The sequence below is a fragment of the Bufo gargarizans genome, chromosome 1 (assembly GCF_014858855.1).
Source record: "Bufo gargarizans isolate SCDJY-AF-19 chromosome 1, ASM1485885v1, whole genome shotgun sequence".
NCBI classification, from domain to species: Eukaryota; Metazoa; Chordata; class Amphibia; order Anura; family Bufonidae; genus Bufo; species Bufo gargarizans.
This window is the reverse complement of record NC_058080.1, coordinates 220,809,180-220,835,664: the sequence shown is the minus strand read 5'-3', so window position 1 is coordinate 220,835,664 and position 26,485 is coordinate 220,809,180. Positions and strand designations below refer to the sequence as shown.

Here is a 26,485-nt window from a genome sequence, read left to right as displayed (position 1 = left end):
TCGCTGCTTCTCATTACTGTGATTTTGCAATAGATGCTGATGCTTTATGTGTGAGAGGATGCTAAAGATCATTTCCCTTTTATTTTTCAAAGGCTGAATTCATTACAAAAACAAGAAAAAAAGATCAAGACTGATGCTGAAAGTGTAGATGACATATTGTTAGACAGATTAAAGGAACACTGAAAAGAAAATCGGCTATCAAATATCATTTACATGTGTTCTTAGATATTGTGAATGTGTCATGCTTCCTGGATTTGCTGATAAATTATAGCTACTGAATGGGGAGGTATATATTAGTTTAGGGGAAAACACATGATCTAGCCATATCTTTAGTCATATGGTTATATTAAGAAATATTATTCTTCATTATAGAGCAGCAAATTCAAAGATGTAAAACCTGAAGAAGGTCAGTGAGGGACAGTTCTGCAATATCCAGTCAAGTAATAGATTTGTAAGTTAAGGTCAGCAAGGCCTCTTCTCCTCTTAAAGGGCCAACATGCGCACCCTAATCCACACCAGCCAATGAATGGCCACTTTGGGGTACTTAAGGAAGTAGGTTCTAGTTCGCAAGTATCATGCAAAGGTTTGTTGAGTAGGTGTGCCGTGTACTGACTTCTGCCTGTTTCCTGGATTTGGCCGTTTACTGACTGACCCTGAGCGGCCTGCCCTGACCTTGGATCATTTATCGGATTGCACATACTCTGCCTGCTTTGACCTCAGCCTGTCCCTGACTACATCTTTGCCCGATCCCTCTTGACCTCCGTGGGTCATCTGTAAACCATAAGGGGACTACTCCAGTAGGTAGTGGCCTGGTGGTTCCCCTGCAGAAAATAACAGGAGACTGCCAGGATAACAACCTTGTGGCCCCAAGTTGAATTTGTTCGGTTGACAAAGTAGCTCCACACCCACTGCACAACACTGAGTTGAACTTGCATATCTGTTTAAATGGTAGGAGGGGAATAAGCCGCTGCCAGGCACCTTTGGCAGTGGCCTATTGGATTGCGCATGTTCAAGTCCTTTTCTTCTCTCACATCTGAAGACCTTCATACACATTCGGCCAAGTTTTACATGTATGGGCATCGTTGGGCACTTACAATGTGTTTATGCGATGAACTCAGTAATCAAATAGTATATAGAAACCTTGATGTGGCTATGGGAGAAGCACATTGCTGCTGTCATGAGAAAGGAGTGAAGTGATTCTCCCTGCTTTCATCACTAACCGGGGAGGGGGCTGATATGACTATTGGGGAATTGTGCGGAGGCTGTTGTGACTACTGGCAAAGTAGGGAAAGGTTGCTGAGATTACTGGGGAAGAGGCGGCTGCAGAGGGGGGAGTACTGGATGCAATCCTTCAGAGTACACTCACGCTTGGTAGTAATGGTGCAGCAGAGAAGTTTCAGCTCATCCTTTTTTAATAAGGTCTTTTAAGTGTTTAGGTAGGAGAGGTAAGGAGAGGACAGACGTCACTGATAACTGGAAGACGACACATACTTGTACTGATGAATATGATTCATACCCAAATGAAATTAATCACTGTATTAAGCAAGATAGAAGTACAGTACATCCTATGGTGGCATCCAATGAGTTTCTATTTATTATCTTCATAAATACTTTAATGTTGCCTTCAGCCGATTTGTTTCAGTGGATAGAAGCTTTGTCTGGGACTGCATTCCGCAGCATTTCTAGGATACAGATGATAATATTAGGAAGATTTGAACATGCAGGAACCTGAAGGCATATGGGGTTACAGATTATACAATGGGTTACAGATTATACATACTATTTAGCTGTAAAAAAGGTTGGGTAACCTTTCATTTGCATTGCATTACATATATTGTACTAAATCTGAGTTTAAGGCTACTTTTACACTAGTGGCAGCCTTCTCCGACAGGCTGTTCCAGCGGTTGAACAGCCTGCCGGATCCGTGCTGCCTTTAGTGCACCCGTGCCGCCGGAGGTCTGCTCCGGCCCCATTGACTATAATGGGGCGGGCCGGAGTCCCAGCGGCAGCACAGTAAATATGCTGAGAGGCGGCCGGAATAAAACTACGGCATGTCCCCTTGCCATTGTTCAGTCTGTAACGAACAGGATGCGGACAAGATAAATCTGTGTGCCCCTCGATTATATAGTTATATAGCCTACCGGATTTTCAAAAACCCCTTAAAAATGACTTTAATTCATCTACTGTGGCTAGTGCAAAACTACGCGCGCCGGCGTCCGAAGGGTTGATCTGCCATTTTTGTATGCCATGGCGCAGTGTCTTCTTGCCCAGTCAGAGTGGGAAAATCAGGAAACGTCCCCAGCTAAATCGGGAAAGTCTAGCCCTGCTTTTTACAGTGTAAAGAAAGGAAGTGGAAGCTCCTCCCTTGAAGCCCCTCCTCCTTTACCAGTTCGTGCCAGAGGAAGAGAAGGCAAGATGGCGCGTCCTCATCAGCCGGACTGGGGCGGCCTTGTGTGGGGTGTGTGGGGTGATAAAGAGCCCAAATTGAAGCGAAGAGATACTTGTCTCCAAGGTGCAGCGGTCCCTGAAAGGGAAAGAAGTGGCATTCCCACTCTGCCGCCCAGAAAGCATGGCTACCTCAACCCAGTTGTGCCTCAAGAAGTGACGACCCATGCACAAAATATGTGGCAATACTGGAAAGCCATTAAGGACTGGGCTGTCATGGTATAGGATCGGCCTCAGCCCAGGGACTCAATTTTTGAGAGGAGGACCGGGAGCGTGGTGTGGTTCTCGGTAGAGAGAGGGTCTGGCTTCGTCCAAGATAACAAGACCAGGCGGGAGCTTTACGTTAACAGGCGCTCCGTGAAGCCCCAACCTTCCTCAAGCCTGCCACAGCCTCTACAAGGGGGACACCGTGGAATATACCCCCATGGTGTCCCTTCAAGGTCCATTTGCTGTAGCGGTAGTCTGCCTAGAGAAACCTCTGGTCCCGTTGTCAGCACCAGAGTTATGGCCGGATGACCCAACTGCTACAGGCCGAGTGCGCTGTCTACAGAAGTCAGAAGATGGTGTGCTCCGTTTCCGTGAGCGACCCCAGCCGAAGCCGCTCATCCCCAGATTACCTGCGCCCCCAACACCCCTTCCGCAGCAGGTATGTGTGTCCACTACCCCCATCACGATCAGTCCAACAGTGGTAACATACCAGATGCCCTGGAAGATAGAGGCAGCTATGAGGAGGGCATCTCAGTATTCACCACCAAGAGAGGAGCACTATTTACCAGCCCCTATACAGCCGGAGATTCTGGACCCCTTTAGAATGGCAGTAGCATCTGCCCCTGTGAAACATAGAGTCACCACAGCCATGCGGAGCACCACCACCAGGACATTACCCAGAAGTGACAGCAGGTGTCGCCAGAGAACCACTGTGGCTGCGCTTATGGACTACAAAAGGCAGGACCGACCTTTGATGAGTTTTCCAGCAGCTTCAGTAGCAAGGAAGATTTAAAGTCCTTTTTCTGAAGAGCTCACCCTCAGCATCACCTTCAACTAAAGGACTACTGACTTCTGGGAGCCACTTCGTGGACTGGACCTGAAGGGTGAGACCCGGATGGCCATGTTTAGTCAGGACTACCCCCATCTTTATCTACCTTCAAGTTGCGTACGGTTGCGCACAATTCCTTTTTTCCCCATTTTCAGGTTATTTGGGAGGCCCCTTGCCAAAAGGTTCTCATGACCTGTGCTGCAATGCCATTGTTACCTCCTGTGGATAACAAATGACGTTGCTACCTCATGTGGATTACAAATATTACCATATTTATATTACAACTATTGCCTCATTTGGATTACGATTATTTCCCATGGATAACAAACAACTCTTTTGCACTTTTCTTCCAGTTTGCAATTGATCCGCCAGCATTAAAACAAAAGGACTCTAATGTGATTTTCTTGCATTATTTAATTGCATTGAATATGTGCCTTATATAATTGCATTAAATATTTGCACTATTCTGCACTTACCTTTTAAATTTTCAGCAACGTTCAAGCGTACTCTTGCAGGTGCCGCAATGGGATCATATGCATTTTTGTATGAACTTTAGTAAAATAATACTGTTAGCCAGATAGTCAGCACCTTACTTGTTTGCTTATTATGGACTGCCTCTGAGGACGTTACTATACGTCACAAGGAAGTCTAACATCACTACTGCTAATTATGGATTGCCTCTGAAGATGTTAAATATTAATGGTTCTTTCTATTACCTTGTGTTAGCTAGATAGCCTAGGCATTGTATTGTAATGCTACACAGGGGGGACCAAGTGGTAAGTCACAAGCAGTCTTTACATCTCTAAAGGGTAACCCCGCTGCTAATGTGTGTTTAGAGGGAGTAGCCCTCATGGGAGTTCTGGGAGAGAACCAGTTCCAACTCCTAGCTTAGTGTGTCCTAAGGCAACGGGCCCCGCCTTATGGACATAAATGTTTAACTATCTGGTCAGTCATCAAGGTGACAAAGCGTAAAGCATTTTAAGACCTTGGTGCTAGGAAGGGAATACAGGATGAAGCCACCCTTGTTTGTGGGCGTATCATGACATATGGAGGGATTACAGTATATGACACCCCCACGCTCCATATACGACTATGGTCACGTCGTGGAGTATTGAGCGCTTAGTGCAGTAAATAAATATTTATTTGGCCGGTTCGCTGCGAGAGGGAAAACCGTGGATACACACCCTACTCAGGCAGGAGCCCATAGGTAGCCGTCTTATATGTCTTTCTATGTATATGTATTTTCATGCAGCACTTACATTTTACCCAGGTAACCTTATAGCATATATATATATATATATATATATATACCCTAAGCAGAAGCCGAGGGCGGCTTGACTTTTAAGTAAGGGGGTATGTAACGCCCCAGAGGTGCATTACCACCTTTGCACCCCGCCAATATCTCCTATGGTTAACTTTATGTCATTCTAGATATTTATTTCCAGGTCCTGCACAATGTGTATTCATGTTTCTTGTTATATAACTGTTCATGTGTTATGTGCCTGGTTCAATAGCAGCTGGCAGCATACAGGACAGAGCTATCTTACATAGAATGGAACCTTCTTTCCATTCTATTTTCTCCCTCTAGGGAGGAGTTTAGCTAGTTGGAGGTTAGTCTAGTTTTCCACCTGCCAAAGGAGGGTGTGCAGCAGGATCCCATCCCAGCTGGACGAGCCCTGTCTAGGCCAGCTCGAGCAACTTCAGCTCAGCTGGATCTGGAGGCCAAAGCCTGAAGCCTCCGCAACCAGGAGTGAAGTTCCCTGGACAAAGCTAGAGACAGACCAGACCACAGAAAGTGAAGTACAGCCTAAAGAATAAGCTGAGTTCTATAGCCAGCCTGTCAGCACAGCAGAGCCGGAGAGCAACTGACGTAGCAGAGAGGAGTTTGTCTGCCACAGTTAATGCCAAAGCCTGCTGGAAACCAAGATAAATCCTGTAAACTGTTTGGAAGAATGTTTGCCAAAGTAAAGTTGCTGTTTAACTATATACAAGGTCTGGACTCAATCATTTGTTCAAATCCCTCGCCTATTCCCCCTATTTGCTCTGCTTCAGACGACAACGCCTGGGATCCAGCGTATCCAGGTAGGAGCACCATGACACGTGCACAACACCTAAAGGGACACTATAGGCCGCCCTACACCACTCTTGCATTCCTACACCTGGGTACCACCATCTACTACCTTATCATTAAAAGGGGCCCTGTACCCTTGTTGCTTCACTGCAACTGGTGTCACGACAATAACACTAAAAAGGGACCCCTTGCCGCTGTCGAGTCCGTCGCAGATGAACTAGAACAGAGATTGTCAGCTGTGCCCTCTCATCCAACATTAGTGTCTGACCTCAAAAATGCTCTTCTGGATGAATGGGGAAAACTTCCCACAGACACAATCCAAAGTCTTGTAGAAAGCCTTCCCAGAAAAGTATTTAACTCCATATTAATGCCTAAGGATTTAGAATGGGGGGTCATAAAAGCTCCTGTAGGTGTAATACATATTTTTGTCCCTGCAATGTATATCAACTAGTGTTCAAAGTAATAATAATAAGTAATGATATAGGCTGGGTTTACACCAGCTCTTTAGTTTAGCATTATTCTGCTTTGTAAATGACGGTAATGAACGATGTCTGGTAGTCTAGATAATGAAAATAATGGCAAGGACAGCACCTGATTAGGGTTGTCACAATGCCAAAATTTTGTTTCGATTTCGATGCCATAAAAAAGTATTGCAATACTCAATACCACACAAAAGAAAGAGAAAACGCCAAAAAAGCTGTGTGCATTCCGCATTTTAGAGAAAGTCTGGCCCATAATAGAACAGTCCTATCCTATTTTTTGGAGGGACAAGGTGACAAAAAATGGCGAATCACGTGTTTTTTATTTGTTTTCTGTTACGGTCGCTTACATTTGTATTTAGGGGTTATTTACATTCATTGGTGGCGCAGTGGCCAACAGACCCGCCACCCTCCTCAGCATTATATACATTGGTGGCCAGCGGTAGCTTCACAGACCACTCCCCTTGATCTTTTCATTGGTGGCAGTGGCAGCTGCATCACAGTGGGGACGGACTTCCTCCTTCTTCCCTGTGTCGGCTGATGAGAACATGGTGCGCATTGAGGGCAGCACGCACCATGTTCTCTAAAAGATACTAGGCTTCGCAATAGTGCAGCCTAGTATCGGAAAACAGAAAATCCTGGTATCGTATAGATCCAGGTGCAAAAGTATCGATTGGGTATCAAAAGTTCGATACCCGGTGCAACCCTACACCTGATTGACCCCATTGACTATAATGGGATCCATCAGATTTTTTACCAGGCTTTTACATGCTTGGCGGTATTGACCTATATTTTCAATGGAATCTGCAAAGGAGACACCTAACAGAGCCTCTGACGCAGGTGTTAACACACCTGAAGCTGGTAGGTGTTTTACTTGTTAGTATGGCAGTTTCCTCCAACTGTCCTAAATGGCATATCTGCCTAGTTATGCAGTCAGATAAAGGCCTCATGCACACGACCGTTGTTTCATTCTGTGTCCGTTGTTCAGTTTTTCGTGATTTTCTGCGAACCCATTGACTTTCAATGGGTCCGTTGAAAACTCGGCTGATGCACAGTTTGTCATCCGCTTCCGTGATCTGTGGTTCCAGTCTGTCAAAAAAATATTACCTGTCCTATTTTTTTCACGGAAAACGGTTCGCCTTTCAAGTCAATGGGTCCGTGAAAAAACGCGGAGGCACATAAGATTGTCATCCGCGTCCGTGCGTCCGCGTCAGTTTTTTTCCTATCATTTGCATGGCAAACTTGACTTACACTTTTTTTTACTTTCCTTCATGTCTGGTGATCCTCCAAAAATAAAGGAAGGCACACGGAAACAAAAACGGATCACGGAACAACGGAACCCCATTTTGCGGAACGGAACACAACAACGGTCGTGTGCATGAGGCCAAAGGCTGAAGATGGATTACTGATTGGTGCTGCTCTGGACACTAAAATAATTGGCTGACAGCTTCCTTTATGAGCTATAGTGGGGCCATATACAAAATTTTTTGCAGAATTTTGAAGCAATATTCCCTGATCTGTAGTGGGTCCAAACTGGGATGCCCACCATTCCAATGAATGTGCTGTGCAGGGAAAACTTTAAATAGGGTGCAGTGCTTAAAAGGCGCTGAAGCCCCCCTCATGACATTGGTGGGCTTCAGAGATCGAACCTTAAAGAAATGTATCATTACACTTACATCTTACTCCACTTTTACATATGTCCAAAGTCACTTTTGGCTAAGTTAGATTTATTAATGGTCCTTTAATACTGTAATAAATGTGGTTAGACGGTAGCAGTTTATCCTTCAGTTAGCGGGTCTACAAAAGTCAGACGTCTTTACGAAAAAGTCACATGTTCTCTTAAACAGTTGCACAAGATAAACATGGTTCTTACTGGAGTGAAATTACGCAATTTTTGGAAATTGTCGCAATAGTAAATCTGTCTAGAGATTCATTTACATAAGAAAACACGCCCACTTTCAGAAAACTGGCGAGCATAGCGCAGAGCCAATAAAAGTCGATTTTTTCACGCCATGACTTGAGCTATTGATAAATCTGGCCCATTGTGTTTTGTAGTAATCCTCTAATACAGTGGTATTATTACTCCTAGGGAGATCTAATAATGACAAGCATTTCTGCAGGAGATATCTAGATACTCCTGACTCCACTGCGGTCCCATTTATGGCAGCCTGTAGGACTTTTCAGTGCCCCCTATATGACCAGCGGGTATCCGAAATTCCTTCAGCCGCGATGATTTTGCTATTTATGCAATTTTCTAATATTTTTCCAATTCTATAGTAGTTATAGTGAATATTCCAAAAGGCAATGCTTTTACTCTCCAGTGAATCTGGATACTAAGAGCTGTCCTTATGTCAATGCCTTGGCCCGCTGTACTCTTCTCTACAGATCTACAGCTCTATATAATGAGAGTTATTGACTGCCTCCAAAAAGTGCTGACTTCTGGTGCTTTGTGCTTTTGTTATGTGCAGTCAGTTGAATTAGTGAGGTGCATTAGTGACTGTATAAAATATGAATATCCACTGAACTGCTAGTCAGTCCAATGCAGTCAATCACAAAACCACACATTAGAGTATAGCAGGCCAGAGGGGTGTCACATTGACAAATATTCATGTCCACATGTAGGCCATGAAACTTGAGTTTGTCGATAATAAAGGCAACGACACTGTGCCACAAGATATAAAAGTATAAATTCATCTTTATTAGTTAATCAAGCAGAATACACATAAAATCCACTCCTAATAATCCACCAAGGACTGTCATTTTATTATATGGAGATTTTCCTGTAGATGCTATTGAATATATTGATTATTACGGTATGTTTTTTTTTTTTACTGTATTGATATCATGTGTTTGCACAGTGCTTTTATATACTGTAAGCCCTACTTTATAATCTTCTGATGGTAGGAAATATTCATTCTAGTATTATATGATAGTTCTGTGGAGTGATATACCGTACAACCTCTTAGGGTACTTTCACACTAGCGTTTTTCTTTTCCGGCACTCAGTTCCTTCAAAAGGGCTCAATGCCGGAAAAGAACTGATCAGTTATATCCCCATGCATTCTTAATGGAGAGCAATCCGTTCAGGATGCATCAGGATGTCTTCAGTTCAGTCTTTTTGACTGATCAGGCAAAAGATAAAACCGCAGCATGCTATGGTTTTATCTCCGGCGGAAAAAACTGAAGACTTGCCTGAATAACGGATCCGGCATTTTTTTCCATAGGATTGTATTAGTTCCGGATCCGGCATTCAAAATTCAAAAAAATTCAAAGTGCCGGAATTCCGGATCCGTCTTTCCGGTCTGCGCAAAAAGGTTAAAAAAAAAATTGACGGATCCGTTTTGCCGGATGACACCGGAAAGACGGATCTGGCATTTCAATGCATTTTCTGACTGATCAGGCATTTTTAAGACTGATCAGGATCCTGATCAGTCTTACAAATGCCATCAATTGGCATACGTTCGCCGGATCACTCTGCCGCAAGTGTGAAAGTAGCCTTACACATGACACTGGGCTTAGTTCACTCGGACTGATCCATGGGATATGCAGGCACAGCATTTGGATGCAGCTATTGTTCACGCAGCATCTCAAATAGTTCACGCATACTGTGTCGTATCCTGTGCGCATAGGTGTCTTCCCTTTAGGATACCTGCACACGGGTGCAGGTAAACATGCAGAAGATACGCATGATTTTCCTTGCGGATTTCTGTACGTTTCCGCACCAAAAGTCGCATGTGTTACTTGGGTTTTTTGGAGTCAATTTGATGGTGATTATGTCACAGATCTCACGCGTCCATTGAAAAGGAAGGAAAATCCACAACAAATAAAATTGCACAATTGACATGCTGCTGATTTCTAAATATGCACAATGGGTCAGTTTCCCCATAGAAGAAAAATTCTAAGTGTACATCAGATTTGTCTAAAATCATAAGCTTTACTGATACTGTATTACACTGTGCAGGTAGACTTAAAGGGATTCTGTCACCTCCCCTCAGCCAAAAAATGATTTTAAAGCAGCCATGCAGCACAGCTTACCTGGATTAAGCTGTGCTCTTTGATCTTGAAATCCGTCCAGCAGTTACTGCAAAAAACGACTTTGATCGATATCTAAATGTGTCCTGAAGGTGCCCAGAGGGGCGTTTTTTTCTTCTTAGTGAGCCCAGTACCGCCCCTCTTTCAGTGCCCAGCCCGCCTTCCTTGTACTTTCTAACCGCCGCCCCCAGCCTGCCACAGCCTCTCCTCCCCCTCCCTCACGCCGAACGAAGTCTCGCACAGGCGCAGTACCCACTGAGGGCTGCGCCTGTGCGATCATCAGGAGACTGAGGGCGGCAGCTTCATCTTCGTCACTGGGCATGCGCCGAGCCCAGTGACGTCCGATGTTAGCTCTTTCCCTCAGTCAGCCTGGTAGGATGCGCAGAGGATTGCCGATCGGCTGCTGCACCCTGCGCTTTCTCCAGTCTGCCTGCCACAGTGATGACGGCCACGATTTCTTTCCCCACCCTCCCTTCAGGAAAGAAATAAGTATTTGTTGGGGCGAATTAGGTCTTATTATATTAAGTAAAGGCAGGCAGACTGGAGAAAGCGCAGGGTGCAGCAGCCGATCGGCAATCCTCTGCGCATCCTACCAGGCTGACTGAGGGAAAGAGCTAATATCGGACGTCACTGGGCTCGGCGCATGCCCAGTGACGAAGATGAAGCTGCCGCCCTCAGTCTCCTGATGATCGCACAGGCGCAGCCCTCAGTGGGTACTGCGCCTGTGCGAGACTTCGTTCGGCGTGAGGGAGGGGGAGGAGAGGCTGTGGCAGGCTGGAGGCGGCGGTTAGAAAGTACAAGGAAGGCGGGCTGGGCACTGACAGAGGGGCGGTACTGGGCTCACTAAGAAGAAAAAAACGCCCCTCTGGGCACCTTCAGGACACATTTAGATATCGATCAAAGTCGTTTTTTGCACTAACTGCTGGACGGATTTCAAGATCAAAGAGCACAGCTTAATCCAGGTAAGCTGTGCTGCATGGCTGCTTTTAAATCGTTTTTTGGCTGAGGGGAGGTGACAGAATCCCTTTAAGCTTCACCAGGTGCATTTGCGCAGGCGCATGATATTAGCAGCAGGATGTGGTATGATGTGCCATTCTGCGTGATTATCAGCACTTACATAATGGGGGAGATTTATCAAAGCGTGTCTAAAAGAAAACTGACTTAGTTGTTCATAGCAACCTGTCAAATTCCTTCTTTAATTTTCCAAAGGAGCTCTGAAAAATGGAAGGTGGAATCTGATTGGCTGCTATGGCCTACTAAGCCAGTTTTCCTTTACACCAGTTTTGATAAATCTCCCCCAATGGATGTTATTTGTATGTAGTCCATATTATTGGCTTACATATTGCTGGGCTACTATTATGGCTGCTTCACTCCAACATAACGTAACGTAAACCGGACAGATCCGTTATGCAGGCCATAGACTTCTGATATGATGGAATTAATAACAGAATGCCTCTAAAGGCATTGAATTGCGTCATGGTCCGCGGTAACGCAACCCATAACGCAATTCAGTAAATACCAAACATGAACCCACACACGAACTTCAAAATATGAAATTCGCTCATCCCTAGTCATTACCGTTATTAAGACCGGCACTTGAGTGTTACTAATCCATTTGCTATGGTTGATTTGGTGCTGTATTCATGTATACAGCACACATTTCCCAGTTCCTTAAAATACTGGCATTTATTGACTGTGCCCGACTGCCAGTTTTATTTGCCATAATAAAAAAGGGAGCCATTCTTGGACACACACCTACTGTACCACTTTTGTTTGCATGTATAGTAGTTGACACTATTATGTATTCAGTACTGTTTTATACCATATATACAACTGTGTATGCTATTACAGTGTGTATATATATATATATATATATATATATATATAATATTACTTTTATTATAGTGCCAAGAGAAGTGTATATATCACAGTCTCTCCAGTAGTCATATACATAGAATAATGATAGCTACAGTGCATATGTAATAGTGATGCCATTAGTGTAAACATAAAAGCATTATTAATATGCTGCTCCCCAGGCATCACTAAAAACATGTATACTTCTGTCACTTTAAGAGAGTATCGGGCATGTTGTATTCTTGCAGCACTTATAGATAACTTAAAGTCACATGACCTTGGATGCCTATGGCATGTAGCATGCTCTGCATAAAGCATCTGTATGATGTGGGAGCTTTATATATGTTAGCACACAAATCCGGATCCAGATCAGTCTTAAAAATGCCTGATCAGTCAGAAAAATGCGTTGAAATGACGGATCTGTCTTTCCGGTGTCATCCGGCAAAACTGCATGCGCAGACCGGAAGGACAGATCCAGCATTCCGGTATTCAGGCAAGTCTTCGTTTTTTTTGGCCGGAGATAAAACCGTAGCATGCTGCGGTTTTATCTTTTGCCTGATCAGTCAAAATGACTAAACCGAAGACATCCTGATGCATCCTGAACGGATTGCTCTCCATTCAGAATGCATAGGGATATAACTGATCAGTTCTTTTCCGGTATTCAGCCCCTAGGACGGAACTCAGTGCTGGAAAAGAAAAACGCTAGTGTGAAAGTACCTTTATGAATTGGGAAACTGTTAGCACAAGGGGCCAGATGTCATGCAGCTTGTGGACAATGTAATACTCTGTTTAGGGAGTGGAGCATAACTGATCAAAAGAGAGCTTTCACACACTGCCTGCATACTTGTTATGTCACTGGCTGTGAAACCACTGTAGCAACCAAAAGATTTGACTTAGTACTACCCCTAAGGGTGTTATCCTAGAAGGCCCTTGGTTTTCACCCTTTGACACCTGTACAGGGATCTGGACTTCACTGCAGTGAGACATCAGTTGTTTGGAAACCACAAAGCAAGGGGCCCACATTTGGAACCGCCAAGCTTCTGCCTCCTGTAGTGAAACCACTAATATTGTATGCATGTTTGAATCCACCACATCAGTGAATGATGGTTCTTGTGAGTAATGCTGAACTGTTTGCATTTGACTCATGCATCTCCGGTCTGTTCATTGCTCTTCCTCTGTGTAGCAGTTCTCAGCCAGACCCCTCACCTTGAGCGAGTAACTCCTTTTTCGATCATCTTACAAAAAAAGGAAATGTTTACTTCAGTCAGTCAGTGATTGACAAGAAGCTCATCCTCTAGAAGAGGTTCTGCAGCAGTTGGAACGATTAGGCATGTATGGTAAGGTATAATGCACACTTGAGCTGCTGCGGAGACTCTTTCAGCAGAGAAGAGGACTCTTCATGTAAACCACTAAGTGACATATAGGCAGCTTCTCTTCATCTTCCCTTTTTGGGGCAAATTTTTGCAATTGCATTTCATTCATATTGGGATTAAAAACCATTTTTTCAGTTGTCCTTAATTAAAAATGTTCAACCGTTTTTGAGCTGTTCAACTGATTTTTAACCCCTGTATGTAAAAAACAGCTGAACATTTTTGATAAAGACCTATTGAAAAATGATTTTTTAGCCCAAAATTCAATCCTAATAAAATTTCCCTGAAGGTGTCTATAGCCTTAAAGCATCAGATAGGGAATGTATTAGAAGAACTAAGTGTCCTAGTGCTGCAGTCCTCTTTTCAGATTTTTATATTGCCTCTGCATTTTGCTAGCAATAATATGTCAAATTTTTCCTGCATGTTTTCAGCCAGTAAGTAGAACCCCTTTTATTGCGCCATTATCGGCTAACGGCCCCTTGACAATCAGCACTTACTTTTGGCCTCGACGTGAATCATTGTGACATTAGGAAGCCCTGTCCCCCCCCCCCCCTCTCACCCTCAGCTCATCGGTTCATGTCAGCTACTGTAAGGCATTATACAAATCAATAGTCTATGACCTCCCAGCCCAGGAAATTGGACACTGAGACATGGGACCATTACTAGACGAGTGCACCTGTCAGTAGCAGGCGTAGCCGGCTCCTGTGATTGGTCGTCTCCCTGTGATGTGACGTCACTGTTTATGATGGACTGGGGTGGTGCAGCCAGTGTGCGAGGTGATCCTCAGCAGCAGCACATGGATGATCAGTAGAAGCTGCGGAGGACCACAGCTTGTTTTCGGACTGCTCCTGGGAATCTGAGGATCTGACTGCCAAACACAGCTGCCTGTGCCTAGTAAGTGAGGATGTGGATGTGCTGAGGGAGGAGGCGGAGGAGGGTGATAGGGTGCCATTCATGGGGTCGCACATAGCTGCATGGCTGGGATACAGAACTTTTTACACAGAGGATGTACATTTGTTCTGCCTGGAGGGATTTATTGGAAAGCTGTAGTTTCCAGTTCACTGAAATAATCAGCTTTGTATCTATATGAGTGGTTTCCTATGTGAACTGATGGGACTAGAATGAGGCACCAAACAGCCTAGCTCCGAGCTGCCACACCCTATTGTCCTAGGAATCGTACTCCGTTAATTCGGGCTTTGCTTGGACAGATTCTCTCTGCAATAAAAATGTCTAAGCTGCGCAGACACAGGGATATGGTGCACAGATAGGAAGACTGGAGCGATATACCGCGATCTTGATATTTTCCACTCACTGCTAGTACTTAGATCGAATATTACCCTAAGGGCTCATGCACACGACGGTATTTTGCGTTCAGTATACTGGACTTTTTTTAGTTCAGTATGCGGAACATACACTGAACCATTCATTTCAATGGTTTAGCAAAAAAAAAACTGAAGTGTCTCCGTGTGCATTCCGTTTCCGTATTTCCATACCGTGAAAGGATAGAACTTGTCCTATTCTTGTCCGCAAATCACAGTGCTTGGCTCTATTCAAGTCAATGGGTCCGCCCAAAAAATGGAACACACATACGGAAATGCATCTGTATGTCTTCCATATCCGTTCTGTTTTTGTGGAGCCATCTATTGAAAATGTTATGCCCAGCCCAATTTTTTCTATGTAATTATATGGCATACAGAAAAAAGCGGAAACACAACGGAAACAAAAAACGGAACAACGGATCAGTAAAAAACGGACCGCAAAACACAGAAAAAGCCATACGGCCGTGTGCATGAGCCCTAATATGTATTTTTATCCTTGGAAAGGGCAGAATATGTTGCCTACTACTTTATATCACGTTTTAGATCTGTAATTAAGATACGGTTTTTAATGGCTTAGGCTACATGCACACGACCATATGTGTTTTGCAGTCCGCAAATTGCGGATCCGCCAAAAAAAGGATGATGTTCCGTATGGCATCCGTTCTTTTTGCGGATCCGTTTTTTCGCTGATCCATTGTAATAATGCCTATCCTTGTCCGCAAACTAGAAAAAAATAGGACATGCACTATTTTTTTTGCAGAGCAACGGATCAGACATACTGATGCGGACAGTACACGTGTGCTGTCCGTGTTTTTTGCGGACCCATTGAAATGAATGGGTCCGCATCCTATCCGCAAAAAAAAACTGATCGGACACGGAAACAAAATACAGTCGGGTGCATGAGGCCTTAAAGAGGACCTGTCATTACTCCTGTTGTGATAAATAACTGCATCCCACAGGAAATAGGAATTCTGGATGATCTTTTCTTAAATTCCTCTGTTATTCCTGCTTGCACTTTATGAATAAGTTGTCAACTGGGTGTTACCAGTAGGGAAGGTTACTCTGTACTGTCACATGTGGTGAGAAAATCTACCAGAAAATACGCAGGCCCCGATTTTGCTGCAGTTTTTTTTTTTTTTGCAGATTTGGTTGTGGATTACACCCCCTGTTCAAATGAAGGGAGACATTCTGCATCAGGAAAACAGCAACACGCCATTTTTTATGCTGCAGAATTCACAGCGGAACACAGCGCAGGGATTGACACCTTTCAGCCCCATAGGATAACATGGGAGACGTCTTTAGGCGGTGTACTTTGTGGCAGAATTTTCTACCATGTGTGAGGGCACACTGTCCTGTTACCGCTGGTAGTACGGCACATCCCTTCTGTTAACACCCACTTGTCAGCTTATTTATACAATTCTAGGATGAATAATAATAGAACAAAAGAATGCAACGGTCTTAGTAAATATTCTGCAGAATTTAAATTTTGGGAAGAATACAAGTATTTTGTTTTACTAAATAATGGCTTAACAATCATGCTCCACTGTGCAATCCCAATACTTAACCTTAGGCCTCAGGCTGGGTTCACACCTGAGCGTTTTACAGTGCTCAACAAGGAGAAACCAATTCTTCCCTGTAAAACGCCCGACGCCCCAAGAAGTACATGAGCTTCTTTGGGGCGTCTTGTCGCGCGTTCCCGTACATAGACTTTCGGGAACGCACGACAATGGGCGTTCGCTTGTCTCTGTACAATCGCGCATACAGAGCGCTCCATCGCGAACGCTCAGGTGTGAACCTAGCGTTATGCACACGACCTTCCGTTTTTTTGCCGTCCGCAAATTGCGGATCCGCAAAACACAGAAGCTGCCCGTGTGCCTTCCGCAATTTGCAGAACGGAACAGGTGGTCTATTGTAGAAATGCCTATTCTTGTCCGCAAAACGGACAAGAATAGGACATGTTCTATTTTTTTTTGCAGGGCCGTCTGCTGTCTGCATCTTTTGCGGCCCTATTAAAGTGAATGGGTCTGCATTTTTGCAGCTTGGATGCGGACCAGAACTACGGTCATGTGCATGAGGCCTTAGACTTCCTTCATCATTTTGGGGAGATGAGGAGACACATGGAGCAGCAGCACTTTGTGAACTTTAGAAGGGAAAAGGTTTCAAAAGATTCAATTAGAGGAAGCCAGGGGCTAGAATGGGCTTAACAACCTGTGCCACCAGCTGTTGTCTGCTCAACACTATGCCGTCTCCACCGTACCCTGAGTGAGTTCTAGCTCTGCAGAAATCAATAGGATATAGTATATAATGTAAAGGGTAGTATATAGTGTCTGATAAATACTGCCTGGGAGTGGCTGTTGTAAGGGTGCGATCCATAGATTTCTTCATCTCGAGAGCAGAGAAATGTAGGATGACAAAGGACACGTTCACACGGTCAGTATTTGGTCAGTATTTTTGCGTCACTATTTGTAAGCCAAAACCAGGAGTAGGTCCAAAACACAGAGGAGGCCCAGATATTTCTATTATACCTTTTCTCTGGAGGTTCCACTTCTGGTTGTGGCTTCCAAATACTGATGCTAAATACTGACCATGTGAATGAGGCCTTACTTGGATTAACCCAGCGTTTTAACAACTTGACAGAACACTGAAACACATAGGGGGAGATTTATCAAAACTGGTGTAAAGGACAAGTGGCGTAGTTACCCAAAGCAACCAATCAGATTCCACCTTTAATTTTCTAAAGGAGGTTTTTAAAAATGAATGTCCGACCCCAAAACAACAAAGAAAGGTACTTACCTATTCATTCCAGTGCCAAGGCTCTTGCTCGCAGTGCGTGGACCAGAAGTGTGGCGTCTTCCTAAGGGGTACATGACCGCAGAAGCTTAGTGATCCCCTGCCACTTGGGGACACATCACCTCTCTTCTGGTCCTAAGGGTGGCTGCACACGGTGCGTATTTATGTGCAGAAAAAACACACCAAAACTGCACCAAAAAACACATAAATCCGCACTACTTATTGCATTTTTGGTGTGTTTTCTTGTGGATTTCAAAATCTGCACGGCAGGTGAATTTCTGTACATAAGAAAAAAGCTAATTGTACAAGAGATTTGTCAAATCTCATACTCTTTGCTAGTACTGTAAAATGCTGTGTTTTTTCGGCACAAAATCCGCTCTGAAAAGCCACGTGTAATCACAGGTGCCAGTATGCTGTTACAAAACGTCTGTGTTTAGGCCCATCCTAAGGACTCATGCACATGGCCGTTGCCCAGCCGTGGCCATATTGCGGCCCGCAAACAACGGGTCCGCAATACACGGGCAACGGCCATGTGCACCTCGTGAGCAAAACGTGCCACTTGAATGGGTCCGCAATCCAGGAGATGCGGTGCGGAACGGAGGCAGGGATTGGAAACTTTCGTGGGTTTTCTGTCTGTGCCTCCACACCGCAAAAAAGTAGTGCACGCACTACTTTTTTGCCATGCAGACAGTCGGATGCGGATCGCGGACCCCATTCAAGTGAATGGGTCTGCGATCCGCATGTGGCGGCCCTACGGTCGGTGCCCGTGCATTGTGGACCGCAATTTGCGGTCAGCAGCACAGGCCCAGCCGACACACGGTTGTGTGCATGAGCCCTAATGCTGGGCAATCATATGAGGCTGAGCTCACATCATCGTTTAGCTTTCCATTCTTAAGAATAGAGGAAAAACGGATTTGTAATTTGACCATCAGTTATGATCAGTTGGGATCAGTTTGTGTCATTTCCGTCAGAGATCAGTTGTTTTTCACTACATACAGGACTTTTTCTCCTGTCAAAAATAACTGATCTCTGACAGAAGTGACACAAACTGATGGAAACTGATTATAACTGATTCTCAAAAAAAGACGGATCAGTTATTTTTAGTGCAAAGTGATGCTAACTGAGCATAACTGATGCTCAAAAAAGGGATCTGTTTTTTTTTTCTGTTCTGACTGATCAGCGGAACGGAAAGCTAAACGGTTATGTGAACTCAGCCTTAGGGGCCATGCCCACAAGCGTAAGGGCCCCGTGCTGCGGACTGCAAATTGTGGTCCGCAATGCACGGGCACAGGCCATGAGAACTCCGTTTGAAGATGTGGACCTATTGACTTGAATGGGTCTGCGATCCGCAACATATGGCTAAAGATAGAACATATGTTCTATCTTTTTGTGTTGCGGAGGGACAGAGGGGAATCCCATAGAAGCGCTTCGTAGCGCGATCCGTGCCTCCGCCCCACAAAAAATAAGTGAAGTCCTATCTTCAGTCATATGTTATGGACCTGTTTCATAAATATCTTATTTATTTTCTTATATTTTGTTTTATATTTTTTTAGGTATATATATCCATCCGGAAAAAAAATCTATTCATGGTAGTATACTGGCCAATGTTTCGGTCTTACCCAAGACCTTGTTCACGGCCTGAGTATTGTGGGTAAAAATATAAAACTATATAAAACTAAATATAGGAAAATAAATAAGATATTTATGCAACATTCTCTCTTGAGTGCCGTGGTCTTCCTATCAACATTGGTATTATACTTACCACTGAGCACCGTCCATACTAAATGAGGAGTGCCGTTCAACTCTTGCCTTCAATCACATGTTATGGACCTGTTCAAGTCAATGCCCCACGGAGTGCACATGGCAAGTGCCCATATATTGCGGACCGGCCATTTACGGACCGCAATATGGGCACTGAGCCAGTACGCTCGTGGGCATGAGCCCTTAGTTATAGTTGTGTGAGCAGATTTAACCCCATGTGTTTTATTCAGTCGTCAGGAAGTGAAGATGCTTTTAGATACTTCTGGATGGGGCATGCTGATATTTCCTTTACCCTCTGAAGGTAGATTGTGGTGCTGCCTCTGGACATAGTAGATCAATGGTCAATCCTATGAAAAGGTATTCTTTAATGCCTCTATGTAGTGTATCATAGTATTCAGACTGTCATTATGTCCTTTCTATGCCGTTATATACCTTTTGACTGTTAGCTTGTACCGTTTGCGATCATTTCCTTGAATCTGTTGGCTGTAAAGTGTCCTCATGCAGTAAATGGATCTTCACCGTAAGGTTGGCTCCAGGGACTTCTCCTCGCATGTGAAGGTAGTGTGGGATTACTCGATGAGCTTGCAGCAATCTGCTTATCCTATTGAACTGTGGGTAATAATGCAGCTTGGTGGCTGCTGAACTGTCATTGCACTGGATGTCACTTGTGGATTGTACCTGTTGTCACAGCGTGCTAAATAGTGTGCCGTTCTCTGTCATCTGATTTACATTAATATATTCTTTATTCTGCGTGATATTATAAGTCATTTTGAAGATTTCACTTGCTCCACATAATTCCCTAATAATTTAGTTTACTGAAGGAAAGGTATAGTCATAGGGAAAAGATACATTTCCTTGACTCAGAGGACAAATGTCTGCAGGACAAACACCTTTAAAAAAAAAAGTCCAGTAAGGCCACTTTCACACTGGCGTGTGTGGCCCGTGGTGCAAAATGCGGGCCACAATGCACGAGCACAGTCCATGGGGCAGCCGCAGCGGATCGCAAAACCCATTCACTTGAATGCTTCCGCGATCCGGCCGTTGCGCAAAAAGATAGGACTCCGTAGTGCTTCCTTAGGGTTCCGTTCCGTTCCGCACCATTCCCCATCTCCGGATTTGCGGCCCCTTTCAAGTGAATGGGTTCGCATCCGTGATGCGGAATGCCCACGGGCCGCAATACGGCAACCGGCCGCACACGTCAGTGTGAAAGAGGCCTAAATGTGTACTTCAGATCTGCATGACATTGCCAAATTGAAATTCTTTAGGTTTCAAAATCAGTTATTTTGTGTAATGTACCCAGGAATCACCATCAAACTATGTGGCTTCTATAGGAGTATAACTGGCCATGCGCATCAGCTAAACCCGCCAATTTCACCAGGACTGATCATCCGTCTAATGTGTGTGGGGGCTTCCCAGCTCTTCGCAGGTGTCAGGAGAGAGAAGGGTCAGGCATGTTGGATTTCTCAGGGAGATTTGCCGTGGCTTACTCCCCTATCCCTATTGAGAACACATGCATGCTTGGCTGAGGTTGCATGTGTATGGGGTCCTCAAGAGAGATAGCTGTTGGCCAATTGACCATCTGACTAGCAGCTATGTAATCTCATCCTTAGGTCTTATCCACACGGTCATTGCTCGGCCGTTTTGTGGATTGGGGACCACAATTCGAATGGGTCTGTGATCCGCCCGCACTGTAAAAAAATAGAACATGTTCTATTTTTTTGCGGTGCAGAGGCACGTAGAGAAACACCACGGAAGCACTCCATAGTGCTTCTGTGGGGTCCTGTGCCTCCGTTACGTACATTCTGCACCTTCACTTGAATGAGTCCGCATCCGTAATGTGGTGGGCACGCGGCTGGTGTGTTTGCGGGCCGCAACAGCCCTGTGCATGAGGCCTTACTGAGATTGTCCCCTCAGTGCTACAAACTCCCTTAGTGTGGTAACTTGATGGAGTCTACCTAGATGTTCATTTGTGAAACAAACATGGCTAATCAGGGTTTAGTTTCTTGGCCGTACAGAAGCCAAGAATGCGCCTGTCTGAATGATAAAAGATCATTCAAAATAGTGCTTGAGTTTCCACAATAAGCTAAGGGGTTAGGGCCCGTTCACATGGCTGGTTTTGATGGAGCTAAACTGCGAGTGGACACCCGCCAAGAAAATGTCCCATCGTGGCTTACCCACAGTTTTAAATCGTTGGCCTGCGAACTGCAGCGATGCCTCCCATTGAAAACAATGGGAAGCAGACACCACGTGTCTGCCGTCAGAAGTGTGATGTGGTGTCCGTTCCAAAATTCTGGCTGCAAATTGCACCGCGAGAATGGGCCCTAAGGCATTCGTCACACATTGGTTGTGGCTGGTGTTTTTACAAGTGTTTTTTTATGGCTTTTTTTTCTTTACACGTTTTGCCATGTATTTTTCATATATGTTTATTTATGGAAAAGGCTATTGGAAATAGCATGAGAAAATGCCACATCTTAGAGTAAGCTGCCAAAAATGCACTAAAACACTAATAACGAGGGGGAACCCTCCCATTCCACCTCCGCTCTGTTGTACGGTGCTTGCCTGATTCCGTCAGTCCCATACACATTGAATTGAGTGAAAGATGCTTGCTCTCCGCCACTCCATTCAAACTCCTCCTCGCTGGGCTGTTGCTTGTGTCCTCAGTTCTACTGATTGGTTGGAGTCCCAGTGGTGGGGCCCCAAATGACCAGACATTTATCACCTTTCGTGATGCTGATGCTGGGCTGCTGATGTATTTAGCTCACCATGGATTATGTAGACTGGAAGCAATTGATTTTCTGGCCTCCAAGTGTAGCCAAAATATCCCCATTCACTGACAACAAGCAGACATCTTGAAAATGCTAAGGAGTTCAAACACAAAGTATATTTGAAAATTGAAGGACTTTTTATTGTTGAATGATTTAGCTTTAGGGTGCATTCACACGACTGTATGTATTGCACCCTAAAAAAATGGATGACATCCGTGTTGCATTAGTTGTTTTTTTTTTGCGGATCTGTTGTAACAATGCCTATCCTTGTGCACAAAACACACAAGAATAGGACATGTTCAATTTTTTTTTGCAAGACTGCGGAACAGACGTACAGATGTGGACAGCACGGCTCCATTGAACTGAATGGATTCACTTCCGATCAGCAAATAGATTGGATGCAGAACAAAAATATGGTCATGTGAATGGGGCCTTATTTATCTGAGACCAGAAAACTCCTTTGAGGGATATTTTTACTTAAAGGGGCTCTGTGTGCTACAGATATTAATGACTTATCCCTCATATATGTAATCAATATCAGAGCGGTGGGGGTCCAACACAATTGGCTGTTGCCATGGCACTGGAAAATGACAGCGCACGGAGGGGAAGCAGTAGGTTCTGTACACTGTGTAATTTGTACTGAAGCTCAGCTCCCAATCACTTGGATGAAGCTGCAGTACCCCAGCATGGCCACTACACAGTATATGGCGCTGTATACAATATAGTCTCCAGCTCTGCGGCATCCTGAAACAGCTGGCCGGCGCAGTGCTGGATTTAGGACTCCCCCCAGTCTGATAATAATGACTTATCCGGAGGATAGCTCAATATCTATAGCCCGGAGAACCCCTTAATACGGTCTTGATCTTTTACTGGAAGACAACTTTGCTTCAGCTCCATCAGGGTATATTCTATTTAAAGTCCTAAATAAAGCATGAGATATATACTAATGCTAATGTACTCTCTGCAGGAGCCAGGAGCTTTGCTAGGTTATTACAACTCCCCGGGCAGATAGCCATCCACAGAAATGTCTGAGAACTTCGGCTACAGTTACTGCTTTTGGATTGTACAGACGGACTCGCTTAATAGCCAGATGCTACTGTTTATCAGATCTGGGAAGTCGGGGAGAGAAAAGAAAGCATATTTAGAATGGTATTTAGGTATGGCGCTGAGTGGATTGTTTATTGAAGATATATAGGCACACAGCACGCTGTCTCTGAGAAAGAACATTTCCTGATATTCTGCCGCATTCCTTCAATACCAGAAAGTGCAAGGTCAGCATCTTCTTCACCATCATAACCAGGAATCTAGTAATGATCTGACGTCCATTATCTCACATGAATATTGACCAGTAGTAGCCCTTGTGCTGTCAGGAGCTTTAGTATATTAGTAAGTAGTAAGTTAGTTTTCTAACTGGGATTATGGTTCATTATTTTATACAGAAGCTCTTTCTAGAACTTTCTTACCATTTCTATACTGATACCACTTACATAATTGTTTACCGCTTATACAAGTGTCTGGCACTAAATACATATACAGTATTAATATACAGTATATAATAGCCACCATTAGGTGCTCCTTTGTCATTGAAAAACTACCCTGTTTCTGTATGTATGTGTCAGGCCTTACTATAGTTCTGAGATTATATTCCTATACAGGGAAGATCAGAATGAGCAGTACACATCATTGTGAGAAAACAAATGCATGCTACATCCGTGACTATAATCTGTACTGACCGCATGGAGTAGTCCTTTGAGATTTATTCATATGTGTTTTATATATGTCAGGGTCCCTCAGGTGACTGATGTCAGGAGATCAAGGAGACTGGCTAAGCGTGGAGGAATCTAGCAGCCTCCTTGATTTCTCTTGATTCAGTATTGATAGGGTTAATGACCACTTCCCTTTTCTCAGCTGATGTTCAGTGGTCATCACTTCTACCCTTTATAGTCTGACCCCCACCCTTCTGACTATGCGGTAGATAGCTTTTATTTGGGTTTGGCTGAGCTGGTGTGAGGTCGTCTCTGGTGTTCCTGCTCGCCCATCTCTACTTAAGTTAAGTGTCACGTTTGTTTGTGTTTGTTATAGTCCCTGTTGATTGTATCTGGGCCTGAGACAGACTTCCTTTCGTCCATCTGTGGAGGAATGGGTTGTCTCTGGTCCTAACCTTATTCTAGGGTCCTATAGGGAAAAAAGGGCCTAGGTATATTGCATATGAATATTCCTACCTTCAAGTTCTATTCATATTGATAGGTAGTTAGGGCCCGGATCAGGGTTGTTTAGGAGGTGTCCTGTTCCTTCCCTAGTTTCCAGGCCCAGTTACTCTTCCCCTTCTCTCCTGTGTTCAGTGGGGAAGTTTTCCCCCACATTGATCGTGACAATATACCGTAGATTACTTCTAGTAGATACATTTTCATTTACATAGGAACGAATATACCAAGTTTAGGAAATAACCCTCTTAGTGACTCACTTGGTGTGGTCTCCATTAGTGTATTAGGTTACATATTAAATTACAAACCCTCCTCTCAGTGATAAGTGGTTTTCACTAGCAAATGTCAAGGGATCTGATCTGCTCGGTGAGGCTCTCAGATACTAGCATTGTGTCTGGGAACATTTGCAATTTATAGTAACTCCTGTACTGATAAATGTCATAGAATTAGACTTTGCAGTGCTCATAAATTTAATGTAGTAAATGGCTCACATCTAATTGATGTCTGTACTAGGAAAAGTGCACCAATAACACACAATATATGGTACAGTATACAAATAGAGAAATAGTCAAAACCCAGGAGTTCTATTAGCAGGGTGGTTCCTAAAAGCATATGAATATAAGGAAGCTGTCCATCCAGTTATTGAGAATTCAGTAATAGATAAAAAATAATTTGATTTTCCATTATTGATTTTCCTAACATATCGGATATCAATGTAAATCAATGTTAAAAGCTGTTTTCCGTAGATAGGTATTTGACAACAGAAAACTAATTTTGTTTTTCCTCCAGAGGAATACATTAATTGAGGACAATGTAACGTTTATTACTATTACTAAGATGGCCTACTTGGAAGATCCACCCTAATTAGCGGCCCCCAACTGGGCGATGATGCCTAACCTTGCTGTGTGCACAAGACCTAATTGGGGGAAGAGGAGGGTGAAAGGGTAGTCAGACAGATCAGAACCAGCTGAGCACAACTATAACCGAATTAAAATCAAAGAACAAAACCAACAAAAAACCAAGACCAGAGAGTCACGTCAGGACCAAAATAAGAGACAAACACAGATTCAAATACTAGACATGATCAGCACCAGGATATTATGGCAATGGTACAATCTGCAGTCAAAGTCATAAACAAGCGAAAGGTCAGAGATCCAGGTATCCAAGAGTTCAAACAAAACTCGCCTATGAGACAGAAGGCAACTGTGGGCTGTAGCCGTCTGTCTAAAAACCATGCTGTAAGGAAGCACGGGACACCAGCACTGATGCCTGATTGGCCCGACGTCTTTGCTATCTGAAAGGCCGACCAGGTCTGCTGTCAGCGTGCACAGGAAGCTGGCGGAGAGCCTGATTTGCTTGGCATGCCTGCTTAATGATAGCCCAACCAGCCTTGCTGCCAGGAAGGCTGGTTGCGATGGCGCAAAGCCGGTGGTGTCACCAAAGAGAGACCGGGCTTGCCACAGGAATGTGGAGAGGTAAGTACAATACTATTTTGGATAAATCACTGGGACGGTAGTGTTTTCCATTAATGGACATGATCTGTAAATTAAATTGTGCTCCCCAGTCTTTCACCTTTTAATTTTCACACAAATGTATTTAATTTACAGGAAATGTATATAAGATAGAAACCTTTAAACTGCACATTTGCTTGTAATGTGATTTGTCACATGTCTGATAAATGTCTGTGAGATGACTACAAACTACCTGTACTTCTTTTCTTGATGGTCTGACGTGCTGTAGTAATGTTCACTTGTAGCTGAGCATTAGACATGGTCATCTGGTAGTAAGAGTCTTCTTATATGTCAGAAGGCAGTATAGCGAGGTCTATGGAAAGGGATCCTCTTCTAGAGTGAAAAAAATCGCCTCTGCTTTGAGCTTGGTCTCATCATTGAGCTACTATTGATAAAACATAGTCTGGCTGTGATCCACATTCATTTTTACTAACGCAAACCTTTAATAAACAATAAAATCCTCACTGTACTATTATTTCATCATGTACAGTAGTTTTGTAAAGCCCTTGTCTTCAGCTTCTTGCTAATTTGCTAATTTGTTATCATTGTCTACCATTTTACAAACATAGTAGAACTGCAGCCCAGTCATGGTCACTTTGCCTATAAATCTGCTTGCTCCTATTACGCCCCTTACTACTGCAGAGAGGGAGAGACTGCCTACTTGAGTCTGTTCCTCCTAGGACAGGATCTAATAGGTGTGCTAAGGGGACAGACATAGTGGCAATGTCATAGTTGAACCTCTTGGCGGCAGCACTGTATCTATATATCACATACGGCAAATGGGTTGATTGCTTATCTTTAGGCATGTTAGACACTTACCACAAGCCTTACGCCACCTCATGACTGACA

The 26,485-nt window shown here is 44.0% G+C and overlaps 1 protein-coding gene across 1 annotated transcript in view; it reads left to right on the top strand.

Annotated features, from left to right (window-relative positions):
* Nucleotides 1-26,485, top strand: part of ANK2 (ankyrin 2) — a 524,175-nt gene that overhangs the window by 49,699 nt on the left and 447,991 nt on the right. The window lies entirely within an intron of this gene.